The sequence below is a fragment of the Rhea americana genome, unplaced genomic scaffold, assembly GCF_003343005.1.
Source record: "Rhea americana isolate MKP2758 unplaced genomic scaffold, rheAme1 scaffold_0, whole genome shotgun sequence".
Taxonomy (NCBI): Eukaryota; Metazoa; Chordata; class Aves; order Rheiformes; family Rheidae; genus Rhea; species Rhea americana.
The window spans coordinates 4,855,340-4,872,084 of record NW_028185037.1 but is presented as its reverse complement, the minus strand read 5'-3'; positions in this window follow the sequence as shown (position 1 = coordinate 4,872,084).

Sequence of the window (16,745 nt, the reverse complement as noted above, 5' to 3'; positions counted from 1 at the left end):
AGTTTGCTCATAAAAWCCTCTATCCTGAGTTTACAGCGCCCTTTGCAAGAAGTGAGAAGTAAGTCAAATCAGACTGCAATGCAATAGCATCTCCACATCCCCAAGCCAGAAAAAAAAAAAAAAGATCAGCTGTAAAGAAATCAAATCCAAGGACTCTTTTTCTCTCCTCCACAGATACAAGACCTAAGCATATTTTTATCTTTCACAAAGTGTGGGCATTTCTGCATGCCCTGCAGACGAGGAAATATTAGGAAGTAAATTGCTCATAATGGAAGTGAAAATTAATCCACAAGAGTAAAATGACTTTATAGAAGTAGGGTGRGGTGGAAAAGAGAATTTGCCTTCATCCAGAAAAGCAAGATGTGGAATCTTAATTTTGTGATAGAGAGTCTGCTTTTTCTCAGGCAGCTTTAGCTTGTGGTTCAAAGGGGGTGGTGCTGCATCCCACATTGCCTCTCCTGCAATCTGTTCATACAAGGACTGTCCATCTGCTTAGTTTAAAYAAACCTCCAGTTGCTTATGTGTTTGTTCACAGATGTAGGTAGGAGGTTTGACGGTAGGTTTCTAAAACTTGAATCCAAGATTACGAGACACATTTGCAAACATACTTGCGTATAGCAGAGTCTTATCTATGTGCTGGGAAGTGCTCCATTGTTTGACTTGCAAATCAGTTCCATTTAAATTGAAACATGGTGGTCATACTTATGGCATACTTAATACATATAAAATTAAATTTGCACAATATCATTTCAACTTAGATAAAAACTGCAAAATAAACAATGACAGAAAATGTTAAAGACCGCCTCCATTAAATTGTTAAATACAAAATAGGATTTCTTTGAGAGGAAACACAATTCTGCAAGGGGAGTTTGTATCAAAAAACCTAATTCTTAAATTGCAGAGTGCAGCACCTGAAAATAGTATTATGCTYTTCATTTGATCACCAAGACTTCACTACGTTTAGATGTATTTTTAACAATGGACTGAATTTGCAGTTGTGAACACCACCAGACCGAAGCTAATAGTCTTTTTTGTGGAAAGTGTTTCCTTAGAATCATAGAATCAATAAGGTTGGAAGGGCCCTCTGGAGATTATCTAGTCCAACTCCCCTGCTCAAGCACAGTCATCTACAGCATGTTAGACAGGGTTGCATCCAGGTGGGACTTGAAGATCTCCAGAGAAGGGGACTCCACAACCTCYCTGGGCAACCTGTGCCAGTGCTCCGTCACTCTCACAGGGAAGAAATTCCCCCTCACGGTCAGGCGAAACTTCCTGTGCTTCAATTTCTGCCCATTGCCTCTTGTCCTGTCACATGGGACAACTGAAAAGAGTTTGTCCCCTTTCCCCTGACACCCTCCCTTCAGGTACTTGTACACATTGATCAGATCCCCCCTCAGTCTTCTCTTCCCCAGGCTGAAGAGGCCCAGCTCTCGCAGCCGTTCCTCATAGGGCAGGTGCTCCAGCCCTCTCATCATCTTTGTTGCCCTTCGCTGGACTCTCTCCAGTAGCTCCATGTCTCTCTTGKACTGGGGAGCCCAGAACTGGACACAGCACTCGAGATGAGGCCTCTCCAGGGCTGAGTAGAGGGGCAGGATCACCTCCCTYGACCTGCTGGCAACACTCTTCCTAATGCACCCCAGGAGACCATTGGCCTTCTTGGCCACAAGGGCACATTGCTGGCTCATGGTTAACTTGTTGTCCACCAGCACTCCCAGGTCCTTCTCTGCAGAGCTGTTCTCCAGAAGGTCAGCCCCCAGCTTGGACTGGTGCCTAGGGTTATTCTTCCCTAGGTGCAGAACGTTGCACTTGCCTGTCCAGATCTCTCTGAATAGCAGCACAGCCCTCAGCTGTGTCAGCCACTCCTCCCAGCTCGGTATCATCTGCAAACTTGCTGAGGAGGCACTCTGTCCCCTCATCCAGGTCGCTGACAAATAAGTTGAACAAAACGGGACCTAGTACTGAGCCCTGAGGGATGCCACTAGCCACAGGCCTCCAACTAGACTCCACGCCACTGATGCACAGCCTCTGAGCTCTGCCTTTCAGCCAGTTCTCAAGCCACCTCACTGTCCACTCATCTAACCCACACTTCCTGAGCTTCTCTAGGAGGATGTTATGGGAGACAGTGTCAAAAGCCCTGCTGAAGTCAACGTCCACAACCTCCACTGCTCTCCCCTCATCTATACAGCCAGTCATTGCATTGTAGAAGGCTGTCAGACCRGTTAAGTAAGATTTATCCTTGGTGAATTCATGCTGACTACTCCTGATCACCTTCTTTTCCTCCATATGTCTGGAGATGACATCCAGAATGAGCTGTTCCATCACCTTTCCAGGGATGGAGGTGAGGCTGACCAGCCTGTAGTTGCCTCGGTCCTCCTTCTTGCCCTTCTTGAAGCCTGGAGTGACACTGGCTTTCTTCTAGTCCTCAGGCAYCTCTCCAGTTCTCCAGGACCTTAGGAATTTCTTAACTCTTCAAGTTCCRGGTACTGGAATGGTGTCATGGAATACAATAATTATGGTACAGAACAGAATGCACCTACATATGACTATCCTGTTTTGGCAGGAAGATACTTTGCAGGAAGATGTTACTATTGATATTTAAGTAAAGATAAAGTAGGACTTACTCCCTACTTCATCAGATCATTTAATTACAGTCTACAAACAAGATGTAGGATCACTGCATTAGTGAAATTTTGTGGGACAAGACTAATGCTACATTGTATTTTTTTAATATATGACCATTATTTTCTCATTATTTGACCTCCTCTATGATTATATTTAATTCGGAAAAATTACTTGATCAGTGGGAGACATACAGACATATGGATGATTTCAGTTTTATCTTAAACATATACTCCAATATGTGTCTAAGCAAAAATTCCTCCTTATATAATGAAAGAGCAGGTACTCAGTTCTCGTGGTGTTTTTCATCACAATGACTCTGCTTGTACAGGGGAGGTTGGATTAGATGATGTCCAGAGGTCTCTTCCGACCTCAACCGTTCTGTGGTTCTGTGAGATTTAGAGCCCAGTAAGCAAATATCCTAAGTTAGAGCTTAATCCTAAAGAGTGCTATGAAACAACAAAGCTCTTTCAGTGACAGAAGAGAAGAAAAAGTAGCAGAGAACTGCATACATATTTGGAAATGTGGTTCAAAAACCTCAAGGCTGAGTAGAAGGATGTTTGACAGAAGGATAAATGAATAAAATTGCCACACCCTACTACTAGGAGGATTTCAGAGTGAATTTCAGTGAAATATTTCTTAATGCTTWGCTTATGTTTGGAAATGGATGTATCTGCCCAACAAACACATTTTCAACTCCTGAGCTGTCTTGTAGAGCCATGCATACACAATTTCAAAGAAGTACTACTTCATTCTTATCAGCTCATTACTGCTCATCTATCTATGATCAAACACCACCTTCTATTTTTAGAACGTCCAGTGCATACTTTAAGTAGGATTCCCTCCTCCTCTCTTCCTCAGTTCGCTCCCTGCTCTTCCTCCCCATTCCTGTCTACTGCAGGATGCTATATATGTAGAGATGTATTTGTTTTTACCAGAATTGGGATATGGATCAAGAAGATGTTATATCTATGGAATATTCCTTAGGTATTCACAAGTGCCAATGAAAGGAACTGTGTCACATCTATATTTCTATGCTTTCTGTATCCAAAGACACAAGGATGCTCTTGGATACCACAAGGATACCAGCTCTGACAGCTGGTCTCTTACCTTTCTCATTGACTAAAATTCACAAGTACAAAACAAAAGTGTATTGTCTCTAAGTAATTGGTAGAAGACAATTCTAAATATATTCATGACTTGAATTGTTTGTTATATGGTATAAATTTAATTTTATCTGTACATGTTTTCAAAGATTTTAATTTGCTTCTAGATGAAAAACTGACACACTCAGAACAGAGTAACTAAGGAAATAAAATTGTCATCCTTCAAACAACAAAATACTTGAGTAAAACTAACATGATGAAGTTAGAGTCAGCAGCAGGATTTATGTTTACTTTTAGAAGTCAGACTCCCTTCTAAGACCTACTTGCAAGTGTAGAAGCCAGCTGTACTGATAAAGTTAAATAAAAGTGTGTCTGAAGCATTTCTGAACCTGTWGTTGATCGGATCCAAGTGTGCTCCTTGAGGCAGCAACTGTATGTGAGCATTCAGCAATTCCTCTTCCCTCCAAAAAGAACTTTCGCAAAAATGAGATGAGGATTTTCCTGACTTCCATCTAGCTACCATATACATGTATTGTATTGTTTTGTATTGGTGAAAGCCAAAAAGCTGAAACTGGTAGGAAAGAAATAATTTTCAATACTTCAATGTTTTTACAAATAGTTTTGCTATTGACAAATATGAAGAACAGGCAGCATTTTGCAGGGGGCATTGAACATGAGGTGGATAGCTCTTCTTCTTAAGAGGAAAAAATACTTTATACAAAAGTCCCACTTAACCTGCAGCTAAGATGTTCGCAGCAGAGGAGGACAGYTATATAGAGCAGCTACTGTGCACTAGATTCCTGACATGGCACTCTAACTTTCCCATGTAGATAACCCTAAAAACATTCAGGCAGGTCAATGAAGTGCCCATTTTTAATGTTATTATTGCGAGTTTTGGCTGTTTATAGCTGCTGCAGGTGAGTCTAAATGGAGAAAGCAAATATTAACATTAAAGCATGGTCCTATTATGAAATGTGTCTGTGCGAAAATGGTATTTAAGTTCAGYGTTTATTATGTTTTCTAAGTTCCCAGCTCAAATATGTTTAGCTTAAAAATTAAAAAGTTTATTCCATCTGTCAGCCCTGGAAATTTGACTTGAAATTTGTAAATGAGGCTGCTGCTTTCTGGCTCTAACAACATTCATGTTAAAGAGATTATAGTTACATTTCTGTTGATGACATAGGAATCAGAATATAATCTCTGTATGTGTTCTTCCATGTAAAAAAGAACAAAAAAGAAAGAAAAATAAAAATGCATTATAGTTGCTTAAGAAAATAGACATGACTTTGTGTATAGCAAAAGTTAAGTGTTTGTTAGTGGCTGATAGCTGCTTTTTCAGAACAAGGGTGCTTAGATCCTCAGCTCGATGTAAATTACTGCAACAAAACTGATTTCAGTTGACCCATGTCAACACAAAACTATTGATCACATCCATAAAATTTTAAAACAAATTCATGTTTCCTGGCATGCTAACTTCTAAATTTAGACGTAAAATTAAGATTTGCCTGTTATATTATGAGGCACCCTTCATGTACGATAAAAAATCAGTTTCTGGTTTAACTGAGTTCACTGAGGATAAATTTCTTCAAAGTGCAATAATAAAGCTTTCCCTGAAGAATCATTTTTACATTGCAGCTTTCTTTTAAGAAAAGATGGAATCATTTATAGAATTTGTGTGTTTTTTTTTTTTNTCTAATAACCAGAAAACGCAACAATGCAATTGTCATTCTATGTAATACCATTCTGTGTATTTGATTCCATATGCTGCATGCCAATTAAAGACTTTACAACTTTTTTTTCTTTAAGAAAAAAACTGTCTCATAGAAGGGAAGGAGGCAAAAAGTTGATGAATAATACAGCTTTTTGGAACATATGTTCTTAGTCATTCTGAGTCTTAATGACATGATCAGCAGTGGTCACTCTGCCAAGAGGAAGATTTGGAGAAGATAACCATGGTGTCAACAGGATAATGGAAAAAGAAACAGAACTTTGGTGAACACCACCCCACTATGTTGTTTATTTTCATTTTACTTTCACAGTAGTAAAAAAAACCCCGCTTTATAGTCTTTTTATTTTCTTTTCAAATTGACAAAAACAGAAGAGTCTGAAAAAGTGACTSGGAAATGGGATGTAATTCTGAGGGAAAAAAATAAGAAGACAAAACTGATAAAAAAGTATGTTGCTTTCATTTGAAGTGGTAGCAACAGCTTCACTGATGTAAAATACCAGCTAAGCATTTAATCTGAACCATGCAAGCTGACATAACCCTTATATTTCTCCGGCAGGCTGTGTGAGCAGACTGCAGGAGGAAGCGAGGGTAAAACGCGCAGCCAACTCACACRACGCGTGAAAGACGTTGCCCTCTAGCGACTGGCAGGCAGGGAAACCTATCAAATCTACTAAATGACGAGACTTGCCTGTAGATTTTTTGCATAAGGTTGCATGTTTGGTTACCATGATGTTACACTAGCCATGGGGAGTAGAAGCAACATAAGACTGTATGTTTGCATATAGGAGGTATAAAAGAGAAGTAATTTCATCCACTGCTTTACCTTAACTGGAATCTTCTGGAARGAGACAGGTCGACTTTAAAGAAAACAGGAGTAACAGATCACAGTTTCACTAGCATGACTAGAAAAATGTCTCAAGACTTTCACTGTGAATATATATTMAAATAAAAAAAATACAGTTCCATCCTGATCTTCACTGAGCAACTGTCCTTTCCTGTATGGGCTTTTGGAAATATTCTGATGAGTTTATTGGCTTGAAAGCTTGGGAAAAAAAGTGATTCTTAATTGCTTTTTAAAGTTTTTGCTGGAATTTGATTTTAAACTTTAGGAAGTATGTAATCAGATCAAAAATCTGAGACTGTTCTGGTCCTGCAGCCTAGAAACAAAATAATGTATGGGCTGCAGGCATGCATCTTTGTCCAGGCTGACAAGTGCCGTTTGCATTTGAGTATCAAATATTTGTAAGTGCTACAATCCAAAGACTCTTTGTAGGCATAATTTTCTAGTTAATTTAAACTTAACTTAAATAAAAAATATTTAGGAAAAGCATAAATTGCTCACAGACATTTTAGAAAAGAAATGCACATAATTGGAATAATTAAGAATGACATTATTCAATGTTATTATTAACTTATTAGTACTAGCCATTGATAATATAAAGGCTCAATTTTTCACATCTAAAAGGAACTTGAAACTCAGACTTTGGTGACTGTAGAAGTTTCTTGCCTCTTGACCTGCAGTTTGCTAGTCGGTGTCTGAAACAGGCTGTTATCATCTAGTAGACATGCAGGACTGGGAATGGGGAGGGGTGTGACATGGGTTTGCCAATTTCCAGTTGCTTTCCTGGAAATTTGTTAGTGAGCACTGCTGGAAATACTACTAAGTTTTCAAAAAAATCATTATATCTTTAGAAGGCTGCATTTGGAAACAAGTAGTAAGAAAAATATTCTCATTTATGCATCAACCTTCTAATCTTTTCTTCCTTTGATGTTACTGTAGCAATTGTATTTATTCACATTGTGAAAAAGGACAGATGATGGGCTTCTCATTTTCATATTTGTTTTGTTATTGTTAATCAGATCTATAATAACTGCAGGTAAGAGTTCAGTTGCTGAAATTATTTGAATTTACTTCGATTTTAAAAATGAGCATTTTCCTTTTACTCCCCTTTATTTTTAAGCAGTTGCTTATTTAGGGATACATTATCATTCGTTTGTTGTATATTTTTTCAGGTGTGATAAAGCACTTCAGAAAATCAGTAGAAGTGAAGAGATAACAAATAGATTTATGGAAGTGGATATGAAATGCTGAAACTATTTTCTTACCCTGGCATATTGTATTCTAATTGGATGTGCTTATTAGCATTTGAAATGTGGTAGTAGAATATGCAGGTAGCATGTTTGGTAGACAGCTGCTCTTGTCTGGAATCCCTCAAGGTAAAGGAAAATGCTTGTCTATAAAGCATACATTTATAAAATGTTTTTAATTTCAAAATACCATGTAAGAGAGAAGAACAGAAATAAAAAGAGCCGGTTGTAAAGATTATGTTTACACATTTTGGATAGCTTATTGAAAACAATCTATTTGTTTGCACCTTAAAGAAAACAGTGGCTAGTGGTTATGCCACTTTTTAAATTCTTAAATAAACAATATTATCAAATTATCAATTCCCAAAATAACAGTTCAGTCCTGCTAAAGTGCCTYCTTTATTCCACAGAAGTTGTGGGGGTTAGTAGATAGTAACAAGAAGTSTGAATTGGGGCTTTTGGCTATGATATATGGCTTAATGGTAAATTGGAGAGGTTGAATACAGAGCAGAAGCTGCTAGTGGGGCAGGGGAGATACAGTGCCTCTGCTGAACAGGGTAAACGTCTCTCTGGCTTTAAGCAGGGAGTCTACAACAAATATTGGCGCAAAAGGCTCTTAGTAGACCAGCTMTTCTTAGGTAATATCAGAACTATGAAACAAAACTCTTTATTTTTTGTCTCTGCTATCCTCATAGATGTTTCATGCAACTGAAAAGCGGGGATGTTAATTTTAAAAGCAGCTGCGTGAGGTAAGCGCTCAGCTGACAGGACTTTGGTACTTATACGCTTTGGCTGCTTTGAAAAATGCAGTGTTCCCTCTTCCCTTGGTAGAGCCTGGTGTGGTCCAAGCGAGATGCCCAGCCCAGCCCGGGAGGACACGTGTTAGCCAGGTTGCTGGGATCCAGACGAAGCAGCAAGGAGCCTTCCCAGCCTCCGAGCGGAGGAGAGAGGCGCCGGGCAGGTCGGCAGCCGCCTGTGGGGCTGGGGAGGGGAGAGCAGGCCGGCGAAGGCTTTAGAGACRCGTGGGGACGGAGCTGCCCCCACCCCTGGGCAGCACTAACGCAGCCAAGCGCGTGGCACTGCGCACCGCGGAGCGGTCTTCAGGGACGCAGAGGYTTCATTCTCCTGTTCCGTTTCTGGTCCTAATCGCAGCTTGAAAACTTGGCAAAGGGTTTCCTGTGAAAAATGACAAGTGAGAAAGAAATCTATTATGYCGAATTGTTTCTAACTGTTGAGCTAGACAGCTCTGACTCATTATGTTCTCATACGTATGTGCCTACACCCACCGTATGTTGGCTGAGCGCAGCCATAACCTTGCAATCATTATGGTTATATCCTTAGCCCATTTTTACTACGCTTGATGCCTTKATATTGAAATGCCAAACGAACTTACAGCTTGTGGACTATTAAACTTAGGATAAAGGACAGACACAGTCTACTCTTTCATCGCATAYGCCAGGCAAGACTATGGCTACTTTCTGTAGGTGACCCTTCAGCTCTCAATCAGWGCTTTTTCACCTTGTCTTTAGGGGCTGGATAGGATTACAGTTTCAGGTAGTATCTTCTAAGATAAAAAAAAGTAAGTTTAGACCTTTTCAAAAGGTTATTATATTCAACATTTTTTGGCTTTAGATAAACCTCATCTTTATCTTTTAATGCTGTGTAAACTCAGGTGCAAATCCTAATCTTGAGGAAGTAAATAGCATAAATCTGTTTTCTTTGAGGAGCTCTAAATTCAAACTCAAATTTAAATGTTTGATATAAAATGTATTATTTTAAAATGCTCTGTTAAGATACATGTAGAAATACTCATATGCAATTATGGTTATATCYCTGTAATATTTTATATCTATATCCATGCTGTATACATGTCTCTATATTTAGGTACATGTGTATATAAATACATAYATATGTATACATACCTACATGCATACACATATATACACATGCATATGCTTATGCCTATGCATATATGCATGGTTAATCCTGCTCCCCWTTCTAAMAAAAGAGATCTAAGGATCTACAGATCCTCAGAAATCTAGTTTAACAAACTGGAAGTCCAACCATATATTCACCAGAAGATTTAAAGTACATGTGGGAAGAACAATTTGTTCGATTTTAAGAGATGTTATTTGTCAGATTTGAGAATTTAAACTGTCTGTTTATAATTTAGTTTAAAGTAGGGAATGTCTGTTTGAACATCTGGTAAGGCTATAATTGAACTTTCCTCTCTTACATCATTTCATCCATAAAGTACTTGGAAGGACTGTATTATGTGACCTCAGACCACAGAACGGTTACAGTTATTAGGTCAAGCCTTTCAACCTTCAAAAYAAGATTTCACTAGCACTGTTGTTGCTATTGCTAGAGAGTAAAAATTATCTGAAATTTAGAAAGGATTAAAGTTGYATTAGATGGCATTTTAAACTTGCATCTTAGAAATTAAGTTGTGTTTTATTTCTGAATAAATTTTTATGGTTTTAATATTCTCTCACCATAAGGCAGATTCTTCTAACTTTACTAAAGCCAACTAATCCCTTACTCTACAAGTAACTTAGCTGCCCTGAGCAAGATCTTCATAAAATCAGATTTTATTTCATCGATACAGAGGCCACAGATTTTAATGCAACCTGTAGAAGGATGGCCAGTGATGAAAAGTTTCTGGATCTTCTTGATGTTCCTCTGCAACACAGCTTTTCCACTGAGTCCTTTTTCCTTCACTGTGGAAAACATCATCATCTTGGCTCTAGGCCTGTAGTCTGGATGCTATCTTTAGTTCTTTTATCTAGGTTGTATTCAAGTCTTGCAGACATTTTCTGGATAGTTTGTCTAAGAGACAATCCTATCCTTTCCCCACCTAAAACTTTGACAAAGATTCTACTTACCTCGTTATTGAATGACTGAAATATCTTCTTTCATTGTCCTTCACAACACGTTCTAATTTTACTGATTTTTSCAGAAGGTTGTTGCAAAAATATTTTTTGTTAAGTCGTTGCTGTGAACACACGACCCATTTCCTCATCTTCCTATACTTCTCATTTCTTTGTTACATCAAATATGTTATTTGCCTTTGTTTTCAAGTTTTTTTTTACAATCCTACTTCACCTTAAGCCTTACTTCTTCCAGTTTGAGATCCTAAGGGGCTGACTCCTGTATCTGTGTAACCCACAGTGCCACTCTCCATCACTCATTTCTTTGATTTTCAAACCATACCTTTCTCCTTTCTCCCACTGTGCTCTTGAATTTAGGTGGGTACATGCTGCCCTCCCTCTCCCCTCCTGCGCAGGAGGCTGAGAGGTCTGCAGAAACTCTTCRCACCACTGATACTTCAGAGTGCTCTTCCCTATTGCTAAACTACCGCTTTGTGTTCCCTGGTCAGTATCCTCAAGTTTCTTCTCATAAATCAGATGTAGGAACAGTCTTTCAGTTGTGTGTGCAGCAGCCAGCACAGGCGGGTCACTCTGTGACTGCAGCTCCTGGGRTCTACGGTAGTAGAGATCATAAAAAATGATTTTTTGAAACTGAAAGGAAAATGAACTCCTGTCCCATGTGCAGCAGGCAAGTTTGCTCAGATGCTTTATGAATCAGACAGCTACTGAGTTTGCTTGTGCATCTTGGGCTGCATTCTTCTTTTAAAATAAATTTGTTCCTGAGGCTAATTGGGCAGATGCTATTTTTCAGCTACAAATAAAAAGTGTCTCGTGCGTGCCTGATTTTCCAAATTCATGGCAAGAGCTTTGCAATGGTCTATTTGTTAAATCTACATTTCACAAACTAATTTGTGAGTTAAAAAAATAGTCTTAAAAATTCACTTCATATGATAGTTTATCAATTTATTCTTCTAAACATTCTTGATCACTACCTGCATCGCTGCAACTCTAAAAGCTAATGATTAGAGGTAACAGTCTCAAGTTACATGGCATCATCCTTAGGCAATTTTTTATTTTATGAAAATTGGCATCAGATTAATAGTCGATAAAAATTTCCTTTTAAATTGTACTAGTGAGCAACCAAATTAAAGTGCATTCCATCACATTTTTTATTTACTTTGTCTATTTTTCTTTCTTATTGGAGAGAATCTTTGAAGCATAGATGATCATATAAAAGAATTTTTATASCATATGTTGAAGAAAGGGTAAGTTAAGCCTGATACCTCAACCAGATTTCTGGCTTCTCCTTCACCTTCCACACTTTCCAAATTCTTATTTTTCTTTTCTTTGTTTCTTTGTTGTTTTTTTTTGGTCTGTTGTTTAGCTCTGGACCTTAATGTGCACTCACCGCCTCTCCATTCTACATACCTGAAAGAGATTCTCATTTGGTCTCCATCACATCCCAACATTACAGTAAATCTACTGAGGAGATAAACTGTGCCAGCGCTCCCTCAAAGTGGGACAGGACAAAATATATCTAAATGTTGGCTACTAGTTCACTAGATTGGTCCACTGATCTTTTAATGCACTAGTTCATGTTTAATATCTTCAAAATCTGTTACTTTTTTTTAAGGTTGGACAAGTGACAATAATTGTATAGCTCTTTTTTYACTCTCAGCTACCCATACTTTGACAGCTTCAAATAGAAAGAAAAAAAAAAGGAATGAAATAATGAGGGAGGCAAGGTTTATAGAGAACTTTTATTGTGCTTGTCTCTGAGAATATAAGCAAGCTTTCAAGAGTCTTCTGAAATAAAATTAGATGAGAAGCTGATTTCCAAAATGCTACATATTATATTTTTGAAATGAATCTTTCTCCTACATTTCTTTAATCAGGCTGTCTCAGTGCTGCTTGAAATCTAATGAAGAAGCAGGACTGTTACGCAGAAAACAATGCTTTTTTGCTGCAGTTTCTTTTCCCATCTCCTCTGCACTGTTAGTAGCTAGTAGGTAGTTAGTAGCTGCTGTGCTGAACAGGCTGTATCTTCTTCTTATCCATCACCAGACGTGGTTTGTGCTCTCAGTGCCTCTCACTCCACCTCAGCTAGGGACAGATAAGCATGAAAGAAATGGTGAAGGCAGCTGCCTCATTCAACAATTTCTCAGCCTGTAGTGGTGTGAGTAGCACAGATAGCAGAGGTTTTTTAGGCASAGAGAGAAATGAGGAGAGCAAGGATAAGACCTACATCACACAGGGATGTTCTTCRAGGAAAGTTTGGGAGAAAACAGAATGAGCAGAAGGGGTCTGAAAGATAAAGAAGGTTTTAACCTGCGAAAAGAGAGGGGGAAAAATAACAACAGTAAGGATTTTGATATGACTCAAACTGAAGGAGAGAGAATTAAACTGAAGGAAAAATCTGTGAAGCAAAGAAGCTGAACTAAAGAGGGAAAGGAAAGAAGGATGTCTTATTTTCCAGTGATTTTGATTCTTTAACATATTTTTAAATAAAAATCCTTGTTTCCACTGGACATATGCCCTGTATTTCTTACTAATGGAAGCAAAAATAAAATTACTGTTTAGGACAGRCTTTCAGCAGTTATTGATGTTTTGAATCAAATATTACATTGTAACCCTGTTTATTTCAGTGGCAAACATTCATGAAGTTTTGTGGGATTTATTTGTTTTGAAGTATATAATGAAATAGAATTCTCTCAAATCTCAAAATATTGGCAATATTCATGAAAAGTAGAAACATTTTTTCAACAAAACATTTCTTTTCTCAGCCAGGCCTGTGAGGTTRTTGAATATGGAACCTGATGAATATGAAACTCATAAGATGTAACATCAGCATAACAGATACCTGGCAAAATATATATGCATGTACTAAGCAGCAAACAAGCAGGGCATCCCATATACCCAGAGTAAGCAGAATAAAGGTACCTTGAGTAGATAGCTTGTAAGTGCTCTAYATGTCATACATGTCCCAAATGTGCTGGGCACATATTATGCCCGCTTTAGAACTGATCTGAGCACAAGCTGTGGCCTTTTGTCCAGGGAATATGAACATCAAGCATCCCACATGGAGACAATCCTTCCTCGGCTGCTATACATTTGGAAGTCCAAATTGTCGTTGTCTACTTTTTTTTCTTGGACAAAATTTTCATTGCGAACATATCTAAGGAAGCCTATAGGTACCTGCTATATGGAAGGTCTATGTAGACACCTGTCCAGGGATATATACCTAGCTCTGCACATAAGGATCTGGAATTATGAAGCAAACTGTAATAAATGATAGAATTCAATTTATAGCATTCATCCATATGATAACATTTAGGTATCCTTGAGATAGACTCYTCAATCCTGCATTTAAGAAACAGAGAAACTACTCATACACGAAAAAAATGAGAACACTGACTTGAAAATATTCTGACTTAACACATCTGTCTTTTCTCTGCTTCCTGCTTCATTTCTCTCCTGCCTCCTATAAAATCTTCCCTGTATCCAGTCTAAATCCAGAAAATGGTATAATTTATTACCTTTACAAACTTACTGTGTTGAAGTGGAACTGTGATTCCCTACTACACCAGTGTCTGAAGATTTGTCAGAGGGCTTTTTTAGTGTTTGCTTAACATTCATTTAGTTTTTTAAGAGATATTTTAATAGAAGGGTATCTATTCACACCACTGTGTAGTGTTTACTACATGCTACAATATGCTGTCAGTTCAGGAACAGCCATATAGCATTCTGCAACTGAAAAAAAGAGCAACATTTAACATTTTACTTCAATCTAGAGGCAATTATTCTACTCTTAAATCCCTTACATGGGTTTTTCTTTGAAAACTAGGTAGACTTGGTTCAGAAAACATGGTCTAATTTTTATCTCTCTATTTGACAGAMCGTACTAGATGGCAAAAGTTCATATCAGCAGGTTGATCTTGATGCATAAGCAACTTGGTGCAAAATGGACTTCTTGATAGAACATCTGCAAAGGACAGGACATGCAGATCAGGAGTTGTTTTCTTCACTTAAGCATTCTGTATGTCTTTATCCATTCACTGGTGCAAATGTGAATGCTAATTTTTTTAACTTTGCATGGACATAGCAGGGCACTTTTCTTTGCACTCTTTCTTGGTGTGAACTAAGCCAACATTATTTCCATATAACCTTGTGCACCCTGCTCTTTGTGTTGAAGCAAGTGAAAACTGTAGCAAGGAAAAATATCCATCAAAAAACATTGCTTTCTTTCTCTATGTCTTTAATCTGCTCAGTACCTAGAAGTCTGTGAATTCTTTTGCTCTAAAGAAAAGCAGCATGCTGCCAACAGCTCAGCCCTCCAACAATGTCAATCAATAAGGCTCCTGTCTAAAAAAAGATCTGAGCACTGCAGATTTGGGGGTTTAATTTCATTTCCACTCCCACCCATCAGTTTCCAAATAACCCATCTTTTTACTTGCTTACTATTTCTTTCACTGATGCCTAAGCTATTTCTCTTATACTTCAAAGTTCTACAATGCTCTATGACAAGGCCTTCTTAGCAAAACCCTCAGGAAATATTCCACAAAGATAAAACTGCAGAGAGAGTCTCAGTTGTTCTTAGAGTTGCTCATAATTTTTCTGACAGAATAGTTTGTTGTGAGAAGATGYTGATTTAACAGAATCGACATGACAAATATTAATATTAATTGAATAGAAACTTATTTCGATAGGAGACAATTTACCTCTCTGCGCTGCCAATTTCCTTAAAGCCGATCTGCTAGGTGTACCCTTGATAKTTGTTCCCAGGCTCCTGACTGCCATTTCTCTTCCTTCTACATCCCAATAGGGAATTAGGGATCTCAGAGCTCATGAGCATCATGTTCATCATGCTACTCATTTTACCASGTGCCTGTCTGGAGGACTTCAAAGATTCCCTGCCTAATCAGAGGACTTGTTTTTGATCTACCTGGCTCCAGAGGATACTAGCCAAGAAAGGAACTGACCAGCTCAGATGGCCACCCATGCATTTTGGTTCTCAATTTCAYGTTTTTTTCTGAATTTGCTTCTCATGTAAAGTGTTGCTTCTCTTTCCAGTTTACAACTTCAGACTCATCTCTCAAGAGTTCACACCTACTTTTTTTTTAATAGAAAAGGTTTTCCACTATTTCATTAATTAAAAAATTTCTTTTGTGCACAATAGAAAGCAGGCAACCTACTTCTTCATTCTGGTGTGACTCTCCTTTAAGTTCTTTATTCTCTTCTGTCCAGACTTATCTGATGTARTGTTACCTTGGATAGCAAGATAATTCTTTAGTTTGGCTTTACACTCTTCACTGCCTCRGATATCTTCACTTTTGAGCACTTCTATTCTGGGTGTTCTTTCCACAACTTTCCACTTTCTGAAACTGATTTATAATTTTAATTTTTAGAGCACCACTGACTTTCACTCAGTTTTTGATAGGTTATATGTGTTGATGCAGATTCCTCAGTTTTACCTAGACAGGATTTACTCTTACAAGGAAGTTTATCAGAACAGAATATGTCTCATTGCACTCTCATTTTGACTCATAGGCCTCACCAGCAAYGACCCAAGGGAACTTCCTGTATAAGCCAGGACAGAGAAATAGATTCAGTGGATCGGGCTTCGGCTGCTTAATGAATCATACTGCACTTTCCATTGCCTGTTTGGGTTTCTGAGAAAGTTTTAAAAGTGTTTTGTTTAAACTTCCAGATTTATGAAAAGGGTTTGTCTTCATTTATCAGCTTTGAGAAGAGAGCAAACTAATGCTGACAATGGAAACAGTTATAAATTTGGATTAGCTAATCTTCTGTCTTATATCTTCATATAAAATAGCTACTAGATTTGCCAGTTGAGCCCTTGACTATTTCGTATGCAGCAGTCACACATGATTTCTCTTTATTGGCTGTAGCTTTAAAGCTTGTTATTACTTTACCAGAAGGCTAAAGAAGTCTTATCCCACATCTGTATGTGGAAACTGAATTGGAAGAAGAATATAATAACTTGTACTTTGAAGGATTCTGGTTATTATTAGAGATACTTGTATGAAATGAGGTATCTGTTCAAACTACAGAAATGATTTGCACTTAGCAAGTGCAAATTCTAGCACCAAAGACTCCTGACCTGAGATCAAAAGAAAAACAATTTCATTCCCACCTCTCTCTTTCTTCATTTTATTAGATCAGTCATCTCTACCTATCTGACAATGGAGCTTTTCCCTGAGGTATTTTTTCCGTTGCTTTTCTACACTGATTGGGAATAGAAGCAAAGTGGTTTCTCTCCAGCATGTCCTTGAGAATCTACTCCRTACCATTCTTTACTATTTGCCAAAATTCTTG